The sequence below is a fragment of the Podarcis cretensis genome (assembly GCF_951804945.1).
Source record: "Podarcis cretensis genome assembly, chromosome: 4".
Taxonomy (NCBI): domain Eukaryota; kingdom Metazoa; phylum Chordata; class Lepidosauria; order Squamata; family Lacertidae; genus Podarcis; species Podarcis cretensis.
In genome coordinates, this window is record NC_137173.1 from 86,956,577 (window position 1) to 86,984,098 (window position 27,522).

The following is a 27,522-nucleotide window of genomic DNA, read 5'->3' on the forward strand; positions in this document are numbered from 1 at the left end:
AGATACTTCAACATCCCATATTCTTCTAGTTGGATGCAGAATTTTGGATACTACAATTTGGCTCCAGATCCTATCAGAAAGGGCAGAAACCACCTGAGAAATGTAATGCTTGAATTGAGACTTGGATAACTAGGGTGTGTTAGGATGACTTTGGAGGCCCTTTAAGATTGCGTTTTACTCAGCTTCCAGCCTTGCCAGGCTTCCACCACATGTGTTGCTAGGCTCCGTTGAAAACAGCTTCTCCATGCAAGCCAGGAAGTGACCTCTCCAGACAACAGAATGACTCTTCTTTTATTATCTCTGTGGCTACGATCTCCTAGGTGATGCAGATGCCATTAGGCAGTTGAATGTACATGTGTACTCCACACACCCTGGGCACTGGCAACCCACGCTATGCCACTGAGTGGAGGACACGGCCCTGTTGCCACTGTTGAAGTGAGATTCGATCACCTGTCCAGTAGGTTTCTGTACAGGGGGTTGTTTAAGGGGGCAAGCAGGGAAAACCCTTCGTCTCAGGCTGCAGAATGCCTGGAGCCAACTCTGATTCCTAGAAAATACATTCATGTTAAAGTGGAAGGGGTGCTTATTGGGCGTAGGCTTATGAGTCGTCCTGTGCATGGAAAACTGCTCATATGTGCCTCCCACTGTGTCTCAACCAGATGGGCCAGATGTTTTTGTGGTTGTTAATCAGTACCTGAAATAGATCCGAAAGGACTGATGTGGGGAGACAGAACCTCTCTATCTCTGAAGTGTATAGCAACCACCCACCCCTCAAACCCATCTCACAGGGTGGCTTTCACATTGATTTTCTTTGTGAATATACTTCAGGAAATAATCTTTTAATCTGTGAGATGGATACATATTTTTGACAAGCTTTTCATCTTCACTTGTTGATAAGGGTGACATTAAACCAGCAAGTCATTAATCGAGGCTTGTATCAGAAAGATTTCTCTTTACACGGAACTTATGAGGTGGGGGGAAATTAACTTAAGTGAAAATTCTGTTCAATATAGTATAAATCTCCTTTGCACTCTTCCTGCACAGTCTTTCCCCCTTTTCCTGTGGTTGTAAGTGCTCTAGGTCTACTTCGGGGCCTGTTCACACATGCATATAACATCACTTGATTAGGGAACAGATGATGGCTGAATGTGAGCTCACCCACTTTCTCACTGGAGTAAGCACTGCATTTGAAGTAAAGGGAATGCATGGCCGCTCACTTACTCACTGGAGAAACATTGCAATGGGAAGTGATTTGAAATGTATTTGTATTGTTTGACGTGTGAAGGTTTATTCATGCATGCAAGTCATTGTCTGAGGCTTCGGCCACATTGATGAGCATACAGGTATGAATCAACCCTTTGGCAATGGGAAGAATCACACCTGACTGAATGACATTTGTAAAAAAAGAAGAAGAAGTCAGATAGTTGATTATTCCCTTGACATCTGATGGGAGGGCAATTCCACAGGGCACAAATACAGAGAAGACCCTGTAACCTCACTTCTTGCAATGAGGAAACTGCCAAAATGCCCTCAGAGGTGAACTTCAGTGTCCAGGCTGAATGATGGGGGTGGATAACCTCCTTCAGGTACACAGGGCCTCTCCCACCCAACATCTCCTAGCATAATACCTCTTCCATTAAATGTTCAAGTGGTTCTGGGTAGTAAAGCAGCAAATTCTGTACAGAAACAACACAATTCCTGTTTAGGAAATAAAAAAAAAATAGCAGTTATATTTTGAGTAGACAAATTGAAATCAATGATACTTAGGTGAGTCCCATTTATGTCAATCCCATTCCTTTCATTGGGTCTACTCTAAGCATGAACTACGTCTGGCTTTAACCCAGATAAACTAGCACAGGAGAACTTAGTGCTGCCTTGTACCCTGTGTTTGGATTCATATCAGAGGGGCTTTTTAAATTGCTTTATCCCATATCTGATCCAGGTTATAGTTTCTCAAATTTCCCTTAAGAATGTTCTGTGACCCTGTTTCAGTAGAAAAATAATTTGTTTACAGTAGTCTATCTACGGCTCTGATTCCTTTGTTTGATTCTCAAGTTCCCAAATGCAATTGAGGTTGGAGGGCAGAAGAGGTAGGAAGAGGTCAGTTGTACGGGATACATACAAATGAATTCTTCCGGCTTCTCTTCTGGAAAAAAAAAGCAGTAAGAGAAGGGAAATATTTCAGCTTGGTGGTGGAATGGATAGTGTTTCAGAGAAATATTTAGCATGGGTTGATAGGTAGTTATAGCACATCCTCAATTTATTTGTGTCATTGATAAAAGGGGGCTAATCAGAGGCTGCAATAAGGTGAAACCAAAGGAAATTAATTGGGCATTCTTGTCTTACCTTTCCTTAATGTTTAGATCGGCTCCTTTCTGATTCACACATGCTAGTTATCCCTCGAGTCTACGGACAGGTGACAAATATGTATGTGTGAAGCAGAATTATCAAAGGGCTCAAAGTACCTGAAAGTAACAATTTCAGCCAGTCGTATTCCTCAGGGCGAGTCGTCTTCTTGTGCCTTATTTGGTACGGCGCTCACAACAACCCTGTGAGGTTGGTTAAGCTGGAAAACCCTGGCTCACTGCAGGGAGGAGGGATCTTTCCCCAGTCCAAGCTTAAGGGTGGATCTCAACATACTGCTAAGCAGATAATTTCACTGGTGCAAGCATTTCTGCTTGTCTCACAGAAAAATCTCTGGGGAAACCCAGCCAGATGGACGGGGTATAAATAAATAATAATAATTATTATTATTATTATTATTATTATTATTATTATTATTATTCTGGTCTGGAGGTTCTGCTGACCATTTGGAGCAGATGGGGGGGGGGAGAGAAAGGGGAAAATGCTTTTGCACTAGCAGGAGTCCTTGCACTGGCTTCCACTAACAGAACCCAGTAGTTATTTGACCCACAGATTTTGCCCACCACACTCTGCCTTAGACCAACTCCTGCTATGGACTCATAATGTAGCAGCATCGAGCAAGTCATGATCTCTTGTTTCAGTTTCTCATCTATGAAATGATCCCACCCTCTGAGGATTTTGAGGGAGTAAACACAATAAAGGCATTGCTAAGAAGAAGAAGAAGAAGATGTTTACTGATTCATTAGAAGCTACTAACGCTAGTTTTGGACGATATACCCCCCAGCCCTAATAGGTAGAGTCGTAATTTTTGACCTGACAATATATCCTGAATCATGATGTGTGTTAGGGCTGGACGATATATCGACCAAAACTGATTTGAAGTCTGTATCATGGTATCAGTTTCATAATTTTTTACCTGGCAATATATCGCAAATCGTGTGTGTGTGTATGCGTGCGTGCTATGCAAAAATCACGATGCGGGGAAAAGTGTGAAGCCAGCCAATGCCTCTATATAGCTCCATCCTTATTCCAGACATCGTGATATATCAGTATATTGCAATGTTTAGCTGGTGATATATCACGATGTTGAAAACCAGATATCACCCAGCCCTACTACCTATGTGTTGTTATACCATATGGATAAAACAATAACCCTCTTCAGGTGTTCTGGTTACTGACACAATTCTCACTGGGTCTCAGGGCCCTCTTTAGCATATGCAGCGCCGGGGTGCAAAAAACTGCCCAGCACCCCCAATTTGGGGGGCAGGCCAAAGTTGTTCAGCTTTTTTTAGGGGGCAGCTTAGAGTTGTTTAGCTTTTTTGGGGGCGCAACTCTCTCCCATGCTGCTGCAGGAGAAGAGCAATCCCTACTGAGGCTTGGGAGGGAAGCTGCATGCCTTGTGTGAGCAGCGTACATGTGCTGGGCGGGCCTCTCAACGGCCCGCCAATCCTAGGCGCGCAGGAGGGCGGAGCTGGTCAGCTGCCTCAGCGCCCACAGCAGAAAAGCCTGCAGCGCTCTGACGGGTTCTGCTTCACTTGGCAGCAGCTGTCAGCTAGCCTAACTCTTCAATCTCCAAACTCCAAATCTCAGCCCCGGACACTCGGCCTGGCGTCCCTGAGAGCCTGGCGCCCGGGTGCCCTGCACCCCTAGTGCCTATGGGTAAGCCGGCCCTGCTGGGCCTGAGTGGTGAAGAGCAGGCATCTGCTGCAAAGACCCACCCCCTCTGACACTTCACTGCCCTCAGCTTAAGAACCAGTAGCAAATTATTGCCAACAGCATTTGCTTTTATTGCACCCATGAAATGGTTGCAGAGAACTGATTTCCTGAATGCACACATATATGTGTTTTTTTTTTTACAGTGCAACTACATATTATATGGCATGCGAGCCCATGAATATATTGCTACCAGACTGGTGTTTATTATGAAGAAACCCTGCACCTTAAGAGTCTGAGACAAAGAAATTTAGTCGCATGTGTCTCCTTTTAAAAACATACCTCAGCTGAGGTTTTTGAAAACCCAGAAAATAATACTAATGATAATAAATCGAAAGCTTTTATTTATTTTGCCAAAGATGCTTCTTAAATAAATAAAACAGACTGTGTCCAATAGATAGGATCTTTTCTTACCCGCCCACCCCCTCCCCAAGATGAGCCCAACTTGTGTGAGTCTTCCATTTCCAACTCTTGTCAATTTGCAGGAGGTGGTGTGTAAAAGCACTTTAGTAGGGAAAAGCAGCAATCTCCATGCATCAAAGTTAGATGGCGGCGGGGTTATCACTCCGTGAAAATCACATAAACATTCCCCATATGAAATATTATTCATCAGGGCAAAGCCCTCCAAGGGTTTCGCAGATGACAATGGTGTCAAGAAACCTCTTTTTGAAAAAGGGAAGAAATGTATTCTGCCTCTCGGATTGCTTCTGTAGCCAGGCAGCAGGCAGGGCGGCAGAGGGAGAAATGAACATAATTGAGTCGAGAATTAGCAAACCTTAAATATCTGTCGCTGCAATATCATTACCCATAAACTTGCCCTTTCCCCACCCTTTTTTCCCCAAAGACCGCCATCCCATAACTGCAGCAAGACGGAATATGTTCTTTCGAACAGCTAAATCAACAAGGTCTCACATGAGTAGTGCCGAGTTGGTGTGGTTGACTGGTTTCATGAAAAACTAATCATGTATTCATCATTGAGATCAAACACTTCCCAAGTAATTACTATCAAAACCAATCTGAAGAGAGAGAAAATTCTGAAGGGGTGGCATGGCTGATGTAATCAGCTGTGGAAGAAAAATAAGAGTTCTCCTAGCTCTTCAGGGTTGTTTTTGGTTTTTTTAAGATAGGCTCGGGTTAAAAAAATAAAAATTACAAGACAGTAATTGTATTTTTTATAATTAAGGAAGAGAAAGTTGCCACCCAGCAACCAATCACTTTAGATCAACCATTACAACTTCAGCTTAGACTTCTCCTTCATTAAGACCATCACAATTGCCAACTGATTCCCTCCCCCCAGTACAATAATAATACTTACAAAAGTGGTTTATTGTTCAACTCCTGCTTGCGGGATAAAAATGGATGGCGATTAGATAGTTTCTTGATGAAATGCAAGAGCCATGGGATTGCAAGATGTAAATCTGTGGTATTATATGGATTTATTTTCCTCTACATTGGCTTGATGCTTTTAAAAAACAAAGCAAAGCAAAAACATCTTAACCAAACTGTGTGACGTTCATTGTTTTAAAATTACTGTCATTATACAATGCCAGAATTAAGTCAATAGCAGGGCTTTCCCCCCCTTTAACGGACTGCAGGGCTTTTGTAAACAACAACAAGAAAATCTGATCCATAGATTTGTTTATTTAATCTACCAAGCTTTTGTCAGAGGCAGGCTTTGGGCACCAGGTGGAGAGAGCCAGAAACTTGGGCTCAGGATGGAAGAGCAGGCAGGATCAGAAGGCAAATGAAAAGGAAGAGCTGGAGAACAAGTCAGGAGTCCAGATCATGGGACAATCTGGGTCAGAGGGCAAATAAGGGAGCAGGTCCAGAGAACAAGTCAGGACTAAGACACAAGCTCAGAAATGCAAGACGCGCTAGTGCTCAGGTAGACCTCTTTGCTTGAAGAAGGCTTAGCTGGAAAAGGAAGTTCTTCCTGACCAGGAGAACTTGTTAACCTGCTGAGGAGGTACAGCCAAGCCAGAAATTGAAGGTTCCTCCTCAGAAGGCTGCAGTTATGGGGTCCACCATGTGTGGCAGTGGCTGGCAGTTCCTGAAACCCGAATATTGCATTTCCCCCCCAAAAAAGTTCACCGTAATGAGTGGAGGTTAGGAGAGAAAACAGAAAAGAAAATAGCAGACCCTCCAGGTGTCCATATTTTCCAGGGACGTCCCTGATTTAGAGAACCCGTCCCAGTTTCTGATTTGATCCTGGAATGTCCCACTTTTCCTTAGGATGTCCCTATTTTCACTGGAGAAATGTTGGAGGTTATGGAGTTATCCGACCCCCGAGCCGTCTGAAAGCAATCCTGCATAGGGAAGTTTTTTAAAAAAATATTTAATGTTTTATTATGTTTTATACATGTTGGAAGCTGCCCAGAGTGTCTGGGGCAACCCAGTAAGATGTGTGGGGTATAAATAGTAAAATGATCATTATGGAACGGGACATCCCTATTTTCATTGGAGTAATGCTGGAGGGTAAGAAAGAGCTGCCGTAGCTAAGAAGTTTGAAAGATTTAAGGTAAGACTGACTGGGGACATTTCTGAGGGAGTTCCATCTGCGATGGGGGCAAACTAGATGTGACATTCAGTTGCATATAGAGCCCTGTCCAGGCACTCCTCTTGCACGGTTAACATTGTAGCATCATAGAATTGTAGAATCAGGAGGAATCCCAAGGGTCATCTAGTCTAGCTCCCTGCAATCACAGTTAACGAATCCCTGATGGTCGTCCATCCTCTGTTTAAAAACCTCCCAGGAAGGAGAGTCTTTTGAGAAGAAGAGTGGGAGGCATGATCCCTGCCACATCCACTGGATCGCCACCACTGCTCTTGCTCCTCTACATATATTGGTTGTTGAACTTTGGTAGAGGGGAGGCTGTGTAGGTCTCCTGTGTGATTTAGAGCCCTAGAATTGCACAGGGAGCATAGACAAATAAGCAGGCTCAGGAACAGAAAAGGCAACTCACCAGGTACTTGGAGCAGTGGGGAGATTTTCTTTTAAGCCAAGAGAGGAGGGGGAAAGCAATTCTGCCATTGTTGCCCTGCCTCACTGCTGAAAACTCTGAGATTCCTCTTGTCTCTCCTCCTCCAAATCACCCCAAACATTTATTTTTCTTCTGCTCTGCTTTTACCCTTAACATTCTCTCTCCACAATATCCCACTCCCAGTTTTCTAGAAAGGCTCCTGGTGAATCTTTCAGATCAGTACAATAATAAACAACCTTACCTGGGCACAGGATTACAACCTTAATCATTGGAGACCATGGGATGAGCGAGTCATTAAGATCACAGCTTCTGTTTTCCTGGGGAAATGGATAGCAATTCGGGATCCAGGGAGTCACATATGAATAATCAGCTAATAGTGGGGCAAGTTTCCTTTTTAGAAGTGTTCAATGCAAACTTCCCATGGTGTACTTCTGCTTAGATTGCATGACCACAACCTTTAAAGAGGCTTCCTCAACCTCGGCCTTCCGGATATTTTTGGCCTACAACTCCCATGATCCCTAGCCAGCCGGACCAGTGGTGTGGGATGCTGGGAATTGTAGTCTCAAAACTTCTGGAGGGCCGAGGTTGAGGAAGCCTGCTTTAAAGGTTTGTTTATATGATTCTGAGCCTCACAGAAAATGTGAGAAATTTCACCTGAATTCCGTATGCTGTGGAGGGGGGCGGTCAAGAGATATGCTAATATCTTCGCCTGTTTTTCGGTAAAGCCTGTCCAAAGGAAATGCAGATCCCAGTTGACAATTAAAAAGAGAGAGAAAAATCTATAATGCAGAACCATTTCTGTCTTTTGTAACTAATGAAGGGCTTTTAGTATTGACCAGCATCCAGTCTAATAGTGACATTGACTCCACTCATTTGAAGCCATAAATTTAAAGACATGGCAGGGCCTATATTAGTATAATAAACTCAAACGTTCATTGCAGTTTAAGAAAACATCTGGGAGCCAATTGAGCATTACAGATATTCATGTTGCTTTCTCTTCAGTAGCACCATATGCCTCGATTCCTTCCTTCCTTCCTTCCTTCCTTCCTTCCTTCCTTCCTTCCTTCCTTTTCTTATATGGATTCTACTCAAACAAAACAGCTGGAGACAGATAATAGTTTTTAATTCCATAGGGATAACTGTGTCAGTGTGTTGTAGCAAAAACAAGAGTGTTCGGGACATCTTAGAGATGAGTAACAAATACATTGCAACACATGCTTTGGTGAGTCAAAACTGAGGATTTAAAGGTGAACTTACCTCATTCTCACCTCCCCAAACAACACACAAACCGTCGTCCTTCGAAATTCACGGTTCTCAAGATTTCGCAATGTGGGTCTCCATCCAAGTCAGATGTGCACACATGCATATGCCAGATTAAAGTTTTTATGTAAAATGCATATACTGTATTAGTGAAAACCTATCAAGAGCCATTATATTAGGTAAACTTGCTTTGCAGAGATGTGCATATTGGAAGAAAATTGCACTAAAATGCTGATGAATTTTCATGAGGAAGTTTTAAAGAATAAAATTGCAATCTGGTGTGGAAATGAGAACTGTATTTAACATGGGGGGAAATGAGAAACCGAAATCAACTTCAGGGCTCTGAGAAGCGGCAGATCTTCTTAGAATTAGGCAACCTCAGAAAGATGGCCAGAAGAATGCCTATGCCATTGCCGTGGTTTGTCATGGTGGCTAGAAAGACATTTAAGCAGCTTTTTGAAAACTCTAAGATTAAAATAATGAGGCAAACTGCAGCCAATGAACAGGCAGTGCCTGGCTACCTCACCTGGAATGCCTGGCTCCGAGAAGAAGGTCCTTGCTTTGGCCCTTTTAAGAGATGGTGGAGGCAGATGCCTAGCTGGCCACTGCAGATGAGAGCTGGACCTGGTGGGAAGTGAGCAAACTGCAAGTCAGGCTTGCAAGGGACCCTTCTAAATCCTGGGCCCTAAGCCAGAGCATGGCCTGGGCAACATCAGGTGCATAGGAACTAACAAAGGGCCCACATAAAATATTTGAGGGAGTCCTCCCCAAAAAGTTGGTGGGCATTGTCATTTAAATGGTGTGCATGTGCTATGTCTTGTGGTCAATATTTTATTCATTATGGGTGAACTTGTAAGGACTTGTGGCAGATGTTGCTGGATTCCTGAGTCTCATAAGCCCAAGCCAGCATGGTCAGTGGTCGGGACTGATGGGTCTGGCAGTCAAATGATTTCGGGAGGCCTACATGTTCCTCACGTCACCCAGCAGAAGAGTGTCTTTCTCTTCCTGGGTTTTCCTCTTTCTCTCTGATTTTTTCCTGCTCTGCTCTTGGTGGTGCCACGAAGAACCCTCTCCAGCCCATTTCTTCACTGCCATGCCAGCTCTCTTCTCTCAACCCATTTCCCAGAATTCTCATTCTCTTGTAGGCACGCCAAGTCCGTGGGGCAGAGGCCTCTACAGCACTGTAATATCCGTTGGGACGGAGCTCAGCCCCCCTCAATCTTGAGATTGAACTGCATCTAGTTTGCTGATTTTATTTGAATGGAATAATTATTTGGGAGCATTTAAAAGCATATTTATAAATATTATATATATTGTACCATAATAAGATGAGGAGGAATTCTGCAACAACAACAAGCTGGTCCCAGGTGCTGGTTCAGAAGGGCCAAATTGTATGTGATGTTAATTGCTGAAATGTAGATTATAAGACTGAGCAGCCTTGGGAAAGGGTAATAATAATAATAATAATAATAATAATAATAATAATAATAATAATTTATTATTTATACCCCGCCCATCTGGCTGAGTTTCCCCAGCCACTCTGGGCGGCTCCCAATCAGTGTTAAAAACAGTACAGCATTACATATTAAAAACTTCCCTGAACAGGGCTGCCTTAAGATGTCTTCTGAATGTCAGGTAATTCTTTATCTCTTTGACATCTGATGGGAGGGCGTTCCACAGGGCGGGCGCCACTACCGAGAAGGCCCTCTGTCTGGTTCCCTGTAGCCTCACTTCTCGCAATGAGGGAACCGCCAGAAGGCCCTCGGCGCTGGATCTCAGTGTCCGGGCTGAACGATGGGGGTGGAGATGCTCCTTCAGGTATACAGGACCGAGGCCGTTTAGGGCTTTAAAGGTCAGCACCAACACTTTGAATCGTGCTCGGTTAACTCTTGTCCTACCTGCTACCACCCTAGGACAATCATCTCTCCCCAGCTGCTATTTGCATTTCAGAGGAAACTCCCATTGGTGCCAAAGGCAGAACATTTTTTCACAATGGGTTCAGGAATGCCTGTCTACTATTCAGACTTGATAGCAAGCCTCCTGGGTTAACCCATGTTTCACTTGCATACGTTCAAAGCAGTGCTAGAAATTCAGATATGTAAGCTAGGCACCAAATGGCTCCTCAAACCAGGGTTGCAGTTGCTAAAATGGAATGCCTACTTGTTGCCATTTGGGGGGTCAGACGGCTCGAAAGTCATTTTTTCCAATACAATTTTTTGGTTCCTGAAATTCATTATGATTGTACAGATAAAATATAACAGATATAATTCTACAGGATGTGTTGCTAATGTGTGAAAACAGCCCTGATCCAAGGATCCCCAGGATCTTCAGATGGTGGAGACCTCAAGTGCCATCCTGGCACCCGGGCAACTTCACTTGGTTGCAAGTGGCCGATAGCCAGGTGCAAAATTTGCCTGGCGCCTGGCAAATTTCAAACACTGGTTCCAAGAGTCTTGTCTACTAGGATCGAGAAGCCATAGTTGTACTATGTCTCGACACATGGGCTCAGTAACACACACAGGTCTTTTCCAGAACAGAGGCTGTGTTTATTGAACCTGAAGGCCGGTGGTTCGAATCCCTGCAATGGGGTGAGCTCCTGTTGCTCGGTCCCTGCTCCTGCCAACCTAGCAGTTTGAAAGCACGTCAAAGTGCAAGTAGATAAATAGGTACCACTCCTGCGGGAAGGTAAACGGCGTTTCCGTGCGCTGCTCTGGTTTGCCAGAAGCGGCTTAGACATGCTGACCACATGACCTGGAAGCTGTACGCCGGCTCCCTCGGCCAATAAAGCAAGAAGAGTGCCGCAACCCCAGAGTCGGTCACTACTAGACCTAATGGTCAGGGGTCCCTTTACCTTTACCTTTTAGAACCAAACTACACAAACTGATTTACTGCAGTGGGGAATATCTTAGCCAAATACGCACATGCCTTTGGAGAAATCAGCTCCACTAAGTGGCATTGGCCACTTTGGTTTTGAGAAATATAGCAAAACCAGTCTAACAATGCCTAAATTAGGCTCCATATTGAAGTATGCAAAGAAATCCAAAATGTTTTTAGTTGTGGAAAAGCAAGAAACACTGCAATATATGTGAGTAATCTCACAAGCAAGGTGGATGGGATTCATTGGAGACTGATTCTACAATCTGTTTGTGACGGTTTTGATGGTGGTGCTTCTCCCTTTACTGCCCTTTTGGCTGAGCAGCCCCCCACCCCACCCCTCCAATTCTCCACCCACCATAACAACAGGATGCACAATGGAAAGTCATGTTTACAAATCTCACATGCAAATGATTTGCAGAGGAGCCCATGCTATGCAGCAATTTAAATTTGTTGACAGAGTTGCTAAGAGACGACCCCTTTTGATTCTTTGAAATTCTGTTTGATTCGGCTCTGGGCTCTGACAGCTGAAGTTATTGAACAAGAGTGAGGACTCTTTAAAAGGGGGGAGGATCCTGCCATTTGCTATGTTTTCAGAGCCTGTAACAAAACACTGAATATTTCTTCGGTGTCGGTTTTACTCGGCACGGGAGTGTCGGGTTCCATGCAGGGCTGCTTTTCAGCTCCCCTGTATGGTAATAAATGGCTTGAGCACTGAATTCCACTGCTACACACACACACACACACACACACACACACACACACACACTTCACAAAGGATTTATGAATCTCATAAGGTTCTTTGACATCTCCCTTTTAAGTCCCTGTATTTTTACTAGGGGCTCTTGAAATATTCATTCTCTAACATGCGTACATACAGAGGCTAATGGGCAGTGGACACCACTTCTTCTCTCGTTGACCTTAGGAGAGGAATGAACCCTCTCCAAGAGAGTCATAGGCAGGCAATTAAAACAAGGCACCCGTAAGACACATTCAGTTCTGTCCAGCAGTCAGCATTAACACGCTAGCTACCATTAAAAGTCCTTCATAAAGAATTTCATCTTCATCTGCTTCTTAAAGGCAGGAAAGGATGAGGCTTGGAGAACTTCCTTTGGGAAGGGGGTTCCAGAACTGCGCCTCCTACTTTCTGCACCATCACTAATTCGATCCCTGTTCAAGTCTTCAATGTCAAACATGGAAGAGGGGCAGGTCTTGCCTGCTGCTTTGCTGAGCCCCTGTTCCCTGGCCCTGTTGACCTCCATGTGCTGTAAGGTCAAAGCCTGCAGCAATTGACCATTCTACCTTTGTAGGCTCTCTAAGCACTTAGAACAGAAAGCATTGCATCACATTTTCAAGGCCCAGAATCCTTTTGAAAGAGGCCTTGTGACCACATATGCACTATACATTATTTGACAAAATGTATATACTGAAGGGACGCAGGTGGCACTGTGGGTTAAACCACAGAGCCTAGGACTTGCCAATCAGAAGTTCAGCGGTTCAAATCCCCATGGCGGGGTGAGCTCCCGTTCCTCAGTCCCTGCTCCTGCCAACCTAGCAGTTCAAAAGCATGTCAAAGTGCAAGTAGATAAAGAGGTACTGCTCCTGCGGGAAGGTGAACAGCGTTTCCGTGCACTGCTCTGGTTTGCCAGAAGCGGCTTAGTCATGCTGGCCACATGACCCGGAAGCTGTACGCCAGCTCCCTCGGCCAATAAAGCGAGATGAGCGCCACAACCCCAGAGTCGGTCACGACTGGACCTAATGGTCAGGGGTCCCTTTACCCTTTACCTTTACCTTTATATACTGCTAAATAGAACCTCTAAGGGGTTTTACAAGAAATATATGTGCCCTTCTTCCTCTCACAGAGTTATGATTGGTTTAACAAACAATCCCTCTTCCCAGGGAATTCTGGGAAGTGTAGCTCTGTGTGTGTGGGGGGGTGGTCTCTTGACAACTCTCAGCATCCTTAGCAAATCACAACTCCTAGGATTCTTTGGGGGAAGTCATGTCTCTTTAAAGTGGTATCATAGTGCTTTAAATGTGTAGTACGGATGTGACCTGGTTGACTACCACTTTAGTAGCCTCTGGTCCTTCTATCCCATCTCCCTCAGAGTCCACACCATAACCTGGAGTGCATCTCTTGACAGTGGTCCTTGTCAGTTGCGTAGCGTTGGTTGTCAGCACCCGGGACAAGGCAAGTAATTTGCGCCCCCTAACCCATGGATTTGCGCCCCCTAACCCTAACCCCCAGATGTTGCGCCTGGTGCGGCAGGCCCCCCCCCTGCACCCCCCACGCTACGCCACTGGTCCTTGTGACTCAAGTACAGGGAAGAAATGTATACTGAGGTGTAATCTTGATGGCTTCTTAACAAATTAAGAATGCCCTTTTTCAAGGCTTTCATAAATAGAACTAGAGCAGGGGGGGGTGCATCTTGGAAGCTATCCCTGGAATGCCAATTGGCTGCTGAAGGGCAAGAGAGGCATTTTAGAAATAAATCCATAAAACAGATAAAGAAGAAGGCTCATTAAAATATCCAGCACTCTCAAATGTTCAAACCTCTTTCACATATCACGGGTTAATTATACTTAGAGTTGGACTTTGCCATGCTTCCTCACTGACATCAGGGAGACTTAAGTTCACCATTCCCCCCCCCCCTTATTCAGAAAAAAAATGGGTAGTATGAGGCCACAATGTTCTTACAATATCTTCATAACAAAAATGAAACCTATTTACTCCAAAGGAAGTTCCAGTGAGTTCAATGGGTGAATAGGTTCAGGAATTTCATCCCCCCCCCCCTTTTAATGGAATCTGAACATTCAGGAAAGTGGCCTGAAATAACTCTTAGATGGCCAGTCTCCCACAGCTCTGAACCATCCCTAATTTTTCAACTTTATTCCTCTCTTTTTCAGCTGGGATGTGCATGAGGACTGAGGTCATTGGAGTGACCTACAGTGGGTATTCTAGGGATTAACATTTTAAACTCTGGGGAAGGCTGCTCTTTAGCGCTCAATCAGAGCAAAAGGCCATTCAGGTTTTCTCTGGTTTGACGTCTGCTCCAATTTAGCACTAAAGAGTGGGTTTTCCCTGGGAAAAGAGCAGGGCGAGTGGAAAACTGCTTGAACTATCCCTAAAAAGTGTGGGTCAAGTGGAAAACCACTCAGATCCATGCTTTCTAAGCACAAGACAAATGAAAGTGTGGACAAGCCCTCTGTTATTCTGATTGTGCTGTATTTTAGGCAGGAAATGGAACTGATAGATTTTAAATGTGTTATTTGCATCTTGTTTCAGCTTTGCATGCGCCAGCCAGAGCACTTTGACCAGCCAGTCAACAATCAAATTTAAATCTATGGGTCTTCCTTTCCTTCCTTTCTTTTTGTCCTATAGAATTTGAACGGAGCTGAAATGTTACAAAATAAAGGGCGCCCCCTTTATATATGTGTTCCTTTTTTCACAATGCTGAATCTCCCGCGATGTTTTATGGAGATGCAGCATTCTAAGCTGATGGATACATTACATTTATTTTTTAAAAAACAACAACAGCAACCCACCACATGACAATCCCAGAATACAGTGTAAAGGATAAAAGGCAAAGCTCTAAATGTGACCCCTTTTCCTCAAAGTCGTCCTTTTAGCACCAGTTTATCGCCATCATTCATCTTTAAATACACTCGCGGTGCAAGAGAAATGCTGGAAGCTCTTCTAGAGTCTGGGTTCCCCCCCCCCCTCTTTTTTATTTTTATTTTGCAAGAGGAAGGAAATTGAATGTGGCAGCTTGACTACGAAGCGCTGCTGGGAGGGCAGCAGCAGCTACATTTCCAAGAGCTGGAAAAGAAAGGCAGAGAGCCCAGGTAGACGAGGGAAAGCAATCTTTTGCTTCTCTCTGACGTACTCAAAAGCCATTTGATAACAGCTTAATAAAGACGATCTTGTACTTCATTTTTGTTTCCAGTCAAAGCACGCTCGTTACGTTCGGAAGCGGCGTCATAAGAAAGCACATGAAAATTTCCTTTTGGGGGGAAGAAAATACATTTCCACATCAGCTTGTGATTTATTTTTTTAAAAGTCCTCGTGAAAATTCAGCAGCATTTCAATGATTTCACCCCCTTAATGTAGACATTTTGAATGCAATTTTGCCTGGAAATGCATAGTCATACAGTGGTACCTCAGGTTACATACGCTTCAGGTTACATACGCTTCAGGTTACAGACTCCGCTAACCCAGAAATAGTACCTCGGGTTAAGAACTTTGCTTCAGGATGAGAACAGAAATTGTGCTCCAGTGGCACGGCAGCAGCAGGAGGCCCCATTAGCTAAAGTGGTGCTTCAGGTTAAGAACAGTTTCAGGTTAAGTACAGACCTCCAGAACGAATTAAGTACTTAACCCAAGGTACCACTGTAAATAAATAAATGTCTGGGCGTGTTTTTTTACAGAAAATGTGAAAAGAAAAAGCCACAAATCCTGCATTTTGGGAGGATTCCTGGAGCACCCTTGCATTCTTACTAATAGCCTCCTCATGAGCCGTCTTTGGTGGCACGTTTTTGCAACCAACAGCATGTATTACCCAGGGTCCTTGGTGTTGCAAGTTTATTTATTGACTTTGCTCTCATGCCATCCAATAGGTTAAAACTATATAAAACTGAGCAAATGGGCCTGGTCATGGACCGGAAGACAGTTTAATTCACAGAATCCCAGGGTAATGAGATCCAGGAAGTTAGGCTATCCATAAAGCTTCCGTGAATTTGAAGAAGTGTATCTGAAGAAGTGTGCATGCACACAAAAGCTTTTACCAAGAACAAACTTAGTTGGTCTCTAAGGTGCTACTGGACATTTTTTATATATCTATACACCATATTTTTTGCTCTATAAGACGCACCAGACCATAAGACGCACCTAGTTTTTGGAGGAGGAAAACAAGAAAAAAAATATTCCTGAATCCCAGAAGCCAGAACAGCAAGAGCGATCGCTGCGCAGCGAAAGCAGAGATCCTTCTTGCTGTTCTGGCTTCTGGGATAGCTGCGCAGCCTGTATTCGCTCCATAAGACGCACACACATTTCCCCTTACTTTTTAGGAGGGGAAAAGTGAGTCTTATAGAGCAAAAAATACGGTATATCTCAGCTTCCATGAAGGTTTTACAAGTATGAGCTGGGCTGGGATGGAGCAGGAGAGCTTTGGGAAGTGGCCAAGCAGTCAAATGGGACCTGCTGTGCCCTTAGACTGATTGCCAGGTCTCATTGGAGACTTTTGCTCTGCCCCTTTAGAGAAGATATAGTAGCTGTATCTGATTCTACGTAGTCCTTCCTGGTCTAGAACACAAAAGTGGTTCTGGGGATATGGATGGCTGCAAGTACCAGGGAACCAATGAGTGGGAGAAGGTACCTTTGCTGGATTTCTTGCCCTTGTCTCTAGGAAAAAGGCAAAATTTTGGGTTGTGACCTGGAAGCCTTGGACCACGTAAATTTGAAGGAGGTACATTGATATAGGTTCTGTCCATTTACTAGAGTGCAGAAGAGGGACTGGTTAATCAAAAAAGACAAGCAGACATGTTAATAGCCCAGAGCTGCTTAGGGATGCACATTGCAGACTGGAGCCTGGACAACACAAATGTTTAAATCCACCTCGATTGTACTGAAAGCAGCTTGGCCTGCAGCGGTGTGAATGTAAGCAAACAAAACCAGCCAGTTAGCAAGGAGCATTTCATTCTGCCTCTGTTATGTTTGTGAGATACTTGATGCCTTATTTGCTGTAGCACGTTGCACATTTACCGAGATCAGTGCTGAACAGAAATGGTTTTGACTGCCTGGTGGCCTGCAGGATCAACATGGAAAGCAGCGGAAACTGTGTTCAGATGGTCCAGGTAGCTCCATTTTAAAGAGGTGCCATTGATTCCAGTAAGAATCAATTCATTCATTCATTCTGGTAAGGGTTCACAAGGTGTGCACAGGAGACAGGTATCCACTGTCAGGGAACTGCCATCGGAGCCAAGGGTGGCACTGAGGCTCCCTAATGATGATGCTGGAGAGGGAACCAGCAAAGGGAGAGAGGATGCTTCCGCTGGGGAAGGAGATAGAGGTGACACCAGGGAGAAAGGGGAGTCTGAGGGAGCTGCGGAGAGAAGGCTCCAGGACTCTTCCAGTGGAACCAGCGGGGAGAGCAGAGGACCTCCTCTGGGGACGCCCACTCTGCGCAGACAGCTTACGTGCAGAGAAGGGAGATGACGATTGGGTGTGAAAGAACTCTTATGTTGGAAGAAATTCAGGAAACGCCCACTGACGGATTCTTCCAGTGATTGAGACAGTCATGGTGTATTGACTGTCCAGCCTGGGGGAAAAGTTTTGTACAAACTACTCAGCCTGGAGCAGTTTGCGCTTTACGCACAAGCAACCCCACACCCCATTACATCCACCTTAACCCTTGATTCATCCATGAGAATTGTCATACTTATCTCATTTGTATCCCAACTTACGAGGCATATTACTTATCTCCCCTACCTGCTCACTTAGATACACAAACTACTATATCCCTGCAACAACCGCATACCCTCCAAGTGTCCCTATTTTCCAGGGACAGCCCCAGAATTACAAAAGGCATCCCGGCTTTTGATCTGATCACAGAATGTCCCTATTTCCCCCACCAGCACTGCTGCCACTGAGCTCAGGGAAGAGGATGTGCCAGTGTTTGTCCAGGGCAGCGGCCAAGGCAGTGGCAGCTCCAGGTAAGCATCCCGTTGCCTCTCCATGGCCTCTCCATGGCTGCCACTGCTGGCCTCCTTCCTTGGGTGAGGAGAAGAGGAGACAGCCGTTGCTGAGGCCCAACCCAATGCAATGTGCCAGTTCTGAGGGTCAAACAACAACAAACAAACCTATGGTCACATAAAGCATACTCAGTAAACACACGAGACATAACCGGCTGTGTTCTTAGATAGAGAAGGTATACTATTCATGTATCAAATCATAAATTTCAATGGAAGTAACTCATAAAGTTCAACAAACGAACAAAGCAGAAGACCCAGTGGATCAGATCATTCTCTAATCAGTTCATGCATAAGGTCCATCCGTGTCATAGTGTCTATTCCACCTGTCTGTTCATAAGGTCCAAACAATCCACATGAAAGTTTGTTACAGTTCCACAGAATCCTTTCACAGAGTCTAAGACAAGGATTTCCAGAATATTGGCCTTGTTTCACCGTCCTGGGCTTCATCAGTAGTTAAAGCTCATAGGTGATATTACAGGAGAGTGGATCTTATGGCATAGTGCCAATGCGATGTACCAGTTCTGAGGGTCAGGCAGAGGGCAGGGTGGGAAGATAGGGGGCAGCGGAGCACAAGAAGTCTTGATTTTTTAAAATAAAAAATTCTTTGTGCAGCCATATGCAGGGGCGTAGCAAGGAGGGTGCAGTAGTTGCGGGCTGCCCCATGTGTCCCCACTGAGAGGAGAGTGACAAAATGGTGAGCGGCACTCACCGCGGGGCCTGCAGTGCGCCTGAGCCATGCGTCTCTCCTAGGAGTGACAGAGTGGCTTGAGTGCCCACAGACTCTGTGCTGTTCCATATGGCTCGCCACAGGCACGGGGCACGCGCGCCGCCCCAGGCGCCCGATTGGCTTGCTCCACCACTGGCTGTATGTAATCTAGCCTCTTTCTAAAATTTGCTAATCGGTGTGTGCTTTTCCTTTTTGGAAATCTACCAAAGAATAAAATGAAATGAAACAAAGTGAAATAAAATAAGGATTAAGGCATTTTCTCAGGACGGCAGAGGACGTGTGTGCTGTGTCTCATTGGTGAAGTGGTGGTGGCACTAATCCGTTAACCCATCTTCTGATAGGAAGTGTTGGGGAAACAACAAAAAAATGGGGGAGGGATCAAGGAGGGTCTGTTGGGGAGTGAGAAATGTCCCTATTTTCATCTGAGGAATGTTGGAGGATATGCAGCCATGTGAACGAAGTAAATCAGAAAGATCATGAGTGGCCCAAAGTCAAGAAACATACCATATTTTTTGCTCTATAAGACTCACTTTTTCCCTTCTAAAAAGTAAGGGGAAATGTGTGTGCCTCTTATGGAGCAAACGCAGGCTGCACAGCTATCCCAGAAGCCAGAACAGCAGGAGGGATTGCTGCTTTCACTGCACAGTGATCCCTCTTGCTGTTCTGGCTTCTGGGATTCAGAATATATTTTTTCTTGTTTTCCTCCTCCAAAAACTAGGTGCGTCTTGTGGTCTGGTGCGTCTTATAGAGCGAAAAATACGGTAATTGGCACACTGACCACAGAACTGCAGAACTGCTCTTCTCTCTTTAGGAGGGTGGATAATGGGTCAAATAATATCTGTTAATCATGAAGAAAAGATCACTCTCGCACTATTTGCCCCATATGTGAAAGTTGTTAACGCTGCAAACAATACAGAAGAGTAACTGACGTGGATTGTAGCCAATGTAAGCTTTGCACTGATATTCAGGGTGGTAGTCAGAGTTTATTAAAGTCTCAGAGCCCAGCACAGCGACAGATGAGTAGCACAGAACAGTTGTGTTCTGTAATTGTTCCAGGATCACATCATCAGGGTACATCTCTTTTAGTTTAATTCCAGTTGGAAATCCAGATTTCACAGCATAGCTGCCAGGATCCTGTTCGTGAGGTTTCCTCAAAACCATTTCTTAGAAATCTGGCTCACCATTCTGAGATTACCCACAAGGAAATTGAAAGAGGCTGCAGCCTAGAAACCTGCCCACTAGGCATCTCTTTAAATGTCCTCATTTATTTCCACAGTGCCATTGCACAATTTCACAAATAAAAAAGTGTGGGTTTTTAAAAGTTTGCTTTTTTAAAAAATAGCAGCCAAATTTTCTCTAACACACATATACCACACTCAAACTAGGGTTGCCATATTTCAAAAAGTAAAATTCCTGCGCTTTTTTTTTAGGAAACCACCAAAATTGCTGACCTTTTCCTGGGGAACAAACCCAAATTGTTGATTAGTGAATTTAAGCTTTTTGAGCTGTTTCCACTGCTTTTTCCATCATGTTGACATACAGCCGGGTTTTCCCTGACATTTCCCTGACATTTGACCCATTTGGCAAAACTCCCTCAGGACTCCATTTTTACACCTGAAAACCAGGACGTGTCAGGAATTTTCCTGACGTATGGCAAGCCTACTCAAATTGAAAAAATACTTTCCCAGAATCAGATCCCAAACAGATTCCTCCTCCCACAAGTTCTGATCCAGAAACTGTGATGGAAATCCAGAACTTCAAAATAACAGGTTGGAATCCAGTTGGGATAGCTTCTGTAACCATCCCTACCAAAGCCCTTTTAATTTACTTGAGATTTAAATATGCAGTTTTGTGCAATGGATTGCGGTCCTAATTTGTGCAAAATTGGGGTGCTTGCAGAGTTTATGCAACACAGAGGACTTCATTTTTCTTGGCATGCAATTTCTATTTATTTTAAGAAGAGGAAGATTACCCTGGCAACCTGGAATAAAATGTTCTCTTTAGGTGCTTGAGTGTACAAGTGGTCCTAAACTGCTTTACGTCCCCATGTTCCAGAAAACCGATACAATGGCTGTTTCTGGTTTGTTTCCCTTTAATGAAGGAGAAGGAACCGTTGAGTTTCCTGGTGAAAACAACAAAGCAGCCGACTAGAAGCCTGGCATCCTTAGCAATCTTCCTTTCTACTTCCCCGTGCATGTTGAGTGATCCGGGATGAAAAACTAACAAGCACCTGTCAAATCTGAGACAACAGGGTTGCGTTTGCGTGTTTTGACAGACGGCCCACTGGACTTTCCCTATCAGGAGAGCCTTTATGAGTAAACCGAGAAAATCTCCCTCAGACAAAAAGGGAAAACCGAGCTCATCAGAAATTAGCAGACCCTTGGCTTTGGAGGGCACCCGGTCGCTGCCGAAAGGCTTTTGATCACAGTGCTTTCTTATTCAGATTTGACATCGCATTATAGCTAATCAATACCTTGCAACTGTCCAAGTCCCCAGTCGGACACACATCTCACAATCAGGCAGGGAGGCCTGCTAATTGAAGAAAAGTCAGAGACACAGGTAGCATTGCCCTGGGGCCATTCTACTCCCTCTTTCTCCAACACACACATGCATTCTCGCCCCTCACCCCTCCACCCAACCAGAATCTTGGAAATGGTGGAAATAAAATTTAGAGACATGACAGGAACGGGAGAGCAGGATCAATTCCTGTCACTTGCCACCAGTGTTTACTGCTTTCCCGTGTCTTCAGAGAGTTTTATTCTCTCCCCTCCCCTCCCTTCCCGACCCCACCTTGCCTCTCTCTCCCTCTCTTGACTTAGGGGAACTTAACCTTTTATAAATGGGAAGATGGTACCTTCATGCATTTTAAATGGCTTCATTCTCCCATTCTCAAGATCAGCTCAGGTGGAGAGATGGATAGAAAAAAATAATATTGGAGCACTGGCATTTATTTATTAAGATGTTTGCCAAACATTTTGCCCTTAACGCACCATAAAATAGAATAAAATCTGCTGAATCCTGCTACTGCTATTCTCAGCAGTGTGAGTGAATATTTTCAATTCACTTTATGGAAATAAATCAAAGCATTCCTGGGCTGTGATGTTAAAGGAGGTGCAGCTTTTCTCTCTCTGTGTGTGTCTGTGTGTCTGTGTGGTTTAAAATTTTGCCTATTTGGGGTAATTTGCACAGCCTGTGGCCTGTCACCCTGGGCTGATTGCCCAAAAGAGCCCATGAGTCATGGTGGAGAGAGAGTAGCAAGGAGGGTCCCTAAAGAGCAATAAAGCTCCAATGATGTCTGGGATCAAACTGAAACCTTCTATGCTGGGACATCTTGGGCTCTGCCCACTCCTTGAAAAGTCAAAGGGTTTAAAGGCTTCTTGCCTGGAGCTCCACACTCTGGTTCCATGGAGCAGAAGGTCCTTGAAGGCAGTGATGCTTGCTGGACCTGTGTGCAGTCTTTGTCCCAGGTTCAGGGGCTTGTGTATCGAGGCTCCGAGACCACCCTGTTCCATGAGGTGCAGATAACTAGACAGCACATGGCATATTGGTTTTGGGATCAGATAAGGCCACAGCTTTATTGGTTTGGCCATAGGCAGTGTGGTAAGCAACAGCACATGTCCCTCACACCCATCTGCTGGGAGTGTTTCTAAGGGTGAAACTGGTGGAGGGGACGCCCTATGACCTACTTCAAATCAGGGTGTTTCCCCAAGCAGTCCCCATTGGAGGAGTGGTATGGCCCTAGCCCCTGTCTGGGCATTGGACAGGAGCCACTCCTCCTGGATCCTTTTAACAGAATACTCTTACAACCTTCCCTCCAAATAAGACTAGGCTTACCCAATGCTTACCCCCCATAAGTGGGTGAACGGACTTGTAGCACTTCTAGTTTAGGGGGCGTCTGTGGCATCTTTGTCGCAGGACGGTTTCAGATTTTAAGAGGTCTCTGGATCAGTGCCTCCTCCATAGGCACCACTGGCCTGACTGTGATATTCTCCAGGCGCTGTTGGACTACAACTTCCATAATCCCTGATCCTGCTGCTGATGGGAGTCGTAGTCCAAAACATCAGGAGGGCACCATGTTGACTACCCTTGCATTGAAAACAACTGCATCAAAATCACAGTGCTGGCCATTTAGCCAGCTCCTTTACCTCCAGCAATTCCTGCATAGCCTGTTGTTGGAGGCATCAGCAAGACAAAGGACCGTTTCCAAAAGAACATGTTTACAACCTCTGGGAGTGGCTCTTTGAGTCATTCCCCAGACTATATCTGCTCAACCACACGAGACCAGATCTTCTGGAACCAATCTGCGCAGACGATGAGTTTGGAGGAAATATTTTTGCACACATGAGCACTTCCAAGGAATCACTTCCGCTTCTGTTCATGGTTGCAACATTTTGCATTGGGCTTTAAATTGGCCTCAATCCAAGCACTTAACTCATGCACATGCCAGCAGATAGAGCTTAGTCCACTCAAAATGTCTCCCAGTAGGTCTTCTTTCAGGCCTTCATCTGCAAACAGCCCTATTTATCCCCTAAGAATAAAAATTCATGTATTCCCAAATTCAAAGAGAAACTGTGGGCTGGCTTGCCTGTTAATTCTTTCCATTATTTTATTGCCAGCTGGAAATAATCAATTGACAGGATTTTTTTTTAACAAAAAGGAGGCTAACAAGCAGCAGCAGCAGCAACAGCAGAAGATTATGTTTCGTTGGTGGACAAAACTTTTCCAAGTCATCATCTGCTCTTCTTTGCCGTTTGTTTGTTAATTTTGCTTGCTTTTTTTAAAAAAAAAGAGAAAACATGTTTTCCCCACCCAATAAGGATCCCATTAATTACATTCCATTCTTTCCACTTTGATATCTCATTAAAATCTTATAAATGATCATGCAGTGACCTTGAAGGGCATGCATAATACATGAAAGTAAACCTGCAGTAAAATGTATTCTTTCACTCCTGACTGCCTTCATCCCACATTTCATTCTCCCATCCCCAATGACCCCAATATGGGGAGCGGATAGTTAACGCTGGCGGAGTCGAGGTATGCAATGGTGTGCAAATCCACTAACTCCATTAGCTTTTCTCTCCTGATGACAGCTGCAATATGTTAATGGCTTGTGTTTGGATGCAGCGGGTTGCCGCTGCTACTTAGGGCTAATTACCATAAGATGGTGACAACAGGTGCAAGTGTCGCTTCGCATCAGTGTCAGGCTGCGCGAGCAAAAAGAGCGAGAAGCACCCAAAGGGAACTCACAAAAGATGCAAACTTTAGTCAGCAGGCTGCAAGTCTCTGAAGAATCCTCTGCGATAATGACCTGTGTGTCTCCAAGTCTGTCTCTCTCTCTCTCTCTCTCTGCCTTCTCTACCCAAGCAGGCAGGAGAGGGAAGGGAAAGCTACAAGACCAGTAAGTGCTTCCACACACAGAGCAGCCCCCCAGTCATTGCTGTTCTGCTTTAAGCTGCAAATGAAATAGTATCTCTCTTTCCAGTCTTCTGGGATCCAAATGGCCTTAGTGAAGCACAAGCTTGACACAAGTCAACAGTGTGATGCTGCGGCAGAAGAAGACGCCAACACAATTCTAGGCTGCATCAACAGAAGTGTAGTGTCCACATTAAGGGAAGAAATAGTACTGCGCTTTTCTGCCTTGGTCAGACCCGACCTGGAATACAGTCATACCTTGGTTCTCAAACAGAATGCGTTCCAGGAGTGGACTCCTGGAACCATTCAAAAACCAAGGCAGGGCTTCCGATTGGCTGTAGCCAGTCAGAAGCCATGCGGAACATTCAGCTTTCAAAAATTGTTCAAAAAATGGAACACTTACTTCTGGGTTTTGATCGTTCAGGAGCCGCTTTGTTCGGGAGCCAAGGCATTTGAGATCCAAGGTACGACTGTACTGCATCCAGTTCTGGGCACCACAGTTTAAGAGGGATGTTATTGATAAGTAGAGGAGGATGATCAAGGACCATTTTGAGAAATGGTTGAGGGTATGTGTAGAGCTGCCATTTTTCAAGAAGTTGTTGAGCTTTTTTTTGGCAAAATCTCCAAAAAAAGAAGTTTTTTGAGCTATTTATAAGGCAATTCGCCAAAATCTAGACTTACGACATGGGTTGCTATCCACTCAGATTTTCCTAGACATTTAAGCTATTTCTGCACAGACTGTTACTGACCGCGTATTCCGGCTATGTCCGGTAATTTCTGGACATATGGCAACCCTAGGTATGTGTAGCCTAGAAAAGAGAACAATGAGGCGATACGACAGCCATCTTCAGATACAGAGCTATCACATGGAAGGTGGAGCAAGCTTGAGTTCTGTGGCTTCAGAGGGTGGGATCTCAACCAATGGGTTCAAATGGCAATAAAGGCAAACATTAGGAAGAACTTTTCTGACAGTAATAATTGTTTGACAGTGGAACGGACTCCCTCGGAACGTGGTGGACTCTTCCCCATTGGAGATTTTTAAACAGAGGTTGGAGGGCAATCAGTCAGGGATTCTTCAGCTTTTGATTTCTGCAATGCAGGGGGCTGGACTAGGTGACCCCAGAGGTCCCTTCCAACCCTACTATTCTATGGAACTAAGTGGACACCTCCACTTTCACCACTCCCAAATTTTGGGAGTAGGTGTGTGATTTTTATTTGGACCCTGGTGTGGAGGAAAGGGGATCAAAGAATCCTTTTTTCTCTCACTACACTCCCATTTGTGACCCCCCCCACTGCTGCAACTGGGAGAGAGTGGGAGAAAATAAACATATAGAAAAACAATTATATTTGGAAGAAGAAAGGTTTCAATTAGTGGAGTTGATTCTTAGAGGCAGACTGTAGAAAAGGAAATGGGCAGGCCATACTACATAGGTCATAAAGGTAAAGGTAAAGGGACCCCTGACCATTAGGTCCAGTCGTGACCGACTCTGGGGTTGCGGTGCTCATCTTGCTTTATTGGCCAAGGGAGCTGGCGCACAGCTTCCGGGTCATGTGGCCAGCATGACTAAGCCGCTTCTGGTGAACCAGAGCAGTGTATGGAAACGCTATTTACCTTCCCGCTGGAGCGGTACCTATTTATCTACTTGCACTTTGACGTGCTTTCGTACTGCTAGGTTGGCAGGAGCAGGGACTGAGCAATGGGAGCTCACTCCGTCACGGGGATTCGAACCGCCAACCTTCTGATCAGCAAGTCCTAGGCTCTGTGGTTTAACCCACAGCATAGCTGCCCCCAAACCCACTGACCATCTGGGCAAGAGGCCACCGACACTGGGGAGATTGTGCAGCTGTTCCATCATGCTAAAAAAAATGAACTTTCTGAGTTCAGCAACAACAAACTGAAGCAGGCACAAAATGTCTTGTGCCCTGTGTCATGCAAATGCTCTGTAAATGTGAGTGGCTCTTTTGCAGTAAATATGCAGTTGGGAAGAAGCCTGTATTTTGCAAACCTTCAGCCTTTCACCAGGGACAGAGCCCTTTTTCAGTGTCCTTCCACCTTAGAAACCGCTTGCGGGAACATCGCTGCCTTACATTAAGGCCAGGGGCAAAATCAGCTATAATTAAGAGGCACAGAAGCAAAGAGCCATGAATGAATGAGGGCACAGAGGTGAGCATTGACCAGCACATCTACCCCATATGCGCCATGCTAGTAATTGGGAGAAGGCTTCTGCAAGATGCAGTACTTTCAAATTAGTAGGGATGCCTTCGTGAGCTATCTAAAGTTACGTTTCAATAGCATGCCTTTATGGTGCAGCTTGAGCCAAAGGCAGAAGATTGGAATCTATCCAGGACTGCTTATTGAATAAAAGTTTTCCGAAGCTGCATTTATCGCTTTGACTCCATACTGGAGTCCCTGTAATTTCATACAGAGTGAAAACAGTGGGGCATTTCAGTTCTTACACTTGCAATCTCATACTATGGGTTATGTGGAATTTAGCCCCTTTTTAATAGCAAGAAACCTCTGCACGCTGAATCTGAGCAGAGGATGGACACCCCAGGGTGATGTTGCTTTGCTCTATTGCCTTCCGCAAGCTGCTTTTATTTTATTCACGGGGCTGTGGGAAGCAGTGAAAAGTGACTTCAGAACCAGGTACAGTGGTACCTTGGGTTAAGTACTAAATTCGTTCCGGAGGTCTGTACTTAATCTGAAACTGTTCTTAACCTGAAGCACCACTTTAGCTAATGGGGCCTCCGGCTGCTGCCGTGCCGCTGGAGCACGATTTCTATTCTCATCCTGAAGCAAAGTTATTAACCTGAAGCACTATTTCTGGGTTAGCGGAGTCTGTAACCTGAAGCGTATGTAACCTGAAGCGTATGTAACCCGAGGTACCACTGTAATTGATATGTATGTCTGTCATCACTAAATATGCAAAGGAGCATTATTTCCATAAGAACCAATCTACCATATCTACCATATTCACTTTATTAAAATAACTTGGTCTAATAGGTAAAATGTGTAAGTAGTTTAAGATGTTTCTCATTGCCCTGTTGGCCTGAAGACGCTTCCCTGTTAGTGAATATTCTGCTTCTAATAGTGGGAGAGCAAGGACTGATTTATATGCTGGAAATAACCGATAGTCTGATGAGAACAAATGCTATGGAACCCTACTAAAGCACCTCTTAGCTGTCTCTTATTTTTATTTTATTGCGTTAATTATTGCATATTACAGTGGTACCTCGGGTTAAGTACTTAATTCGTTCTGGAGGTTCGTACTTAACCTGAAACTGTTCTTAACCTGAAGCACCACTTTAGCTAATGGGGCCTCCTGCTGCTGCTGTGCCGCCAGAGCACGATTTCTGTTCTTATCCTGAAGCAAAGTTCTTAACCTGAAGCACTATTTCTGGGGTAGCGGAGTCTGTAACCTGAAGCATATGTAACCTGAA

General features: G+C 44.7%; 2 long non-coding RNA genes across 3 annotated transcripts in view; both read left to right on the plus strand.

The window, feature by feature from the left end:
• LOC307214501 overlaps positions 1 to 27,522 on the plus strand; it is a 215,197-nt gene that overhangs the window by 99,466 nt on the left and 88,209 nt on the right. The window lies entirely within an intron of this gene.
• On the plus strand, positions 334 to 19,894 carry LOC307214408. Of its 2 annotated transcripts, none has more exons than XR_013838049.1 (3): positions 334 to 457; positions 1,073 to 1,174; positions 19,767 to 19,894. It is a non-coding gene; the product is annotated as an uncharacterized lncRNA (long non-coding RNA). The 2 variants fall into 2 exon arrangements; XR_013838050.1 differs by lacking the exon at positions 19,767 to 19,894 and adding an exon at positions 14,479 to 15,283.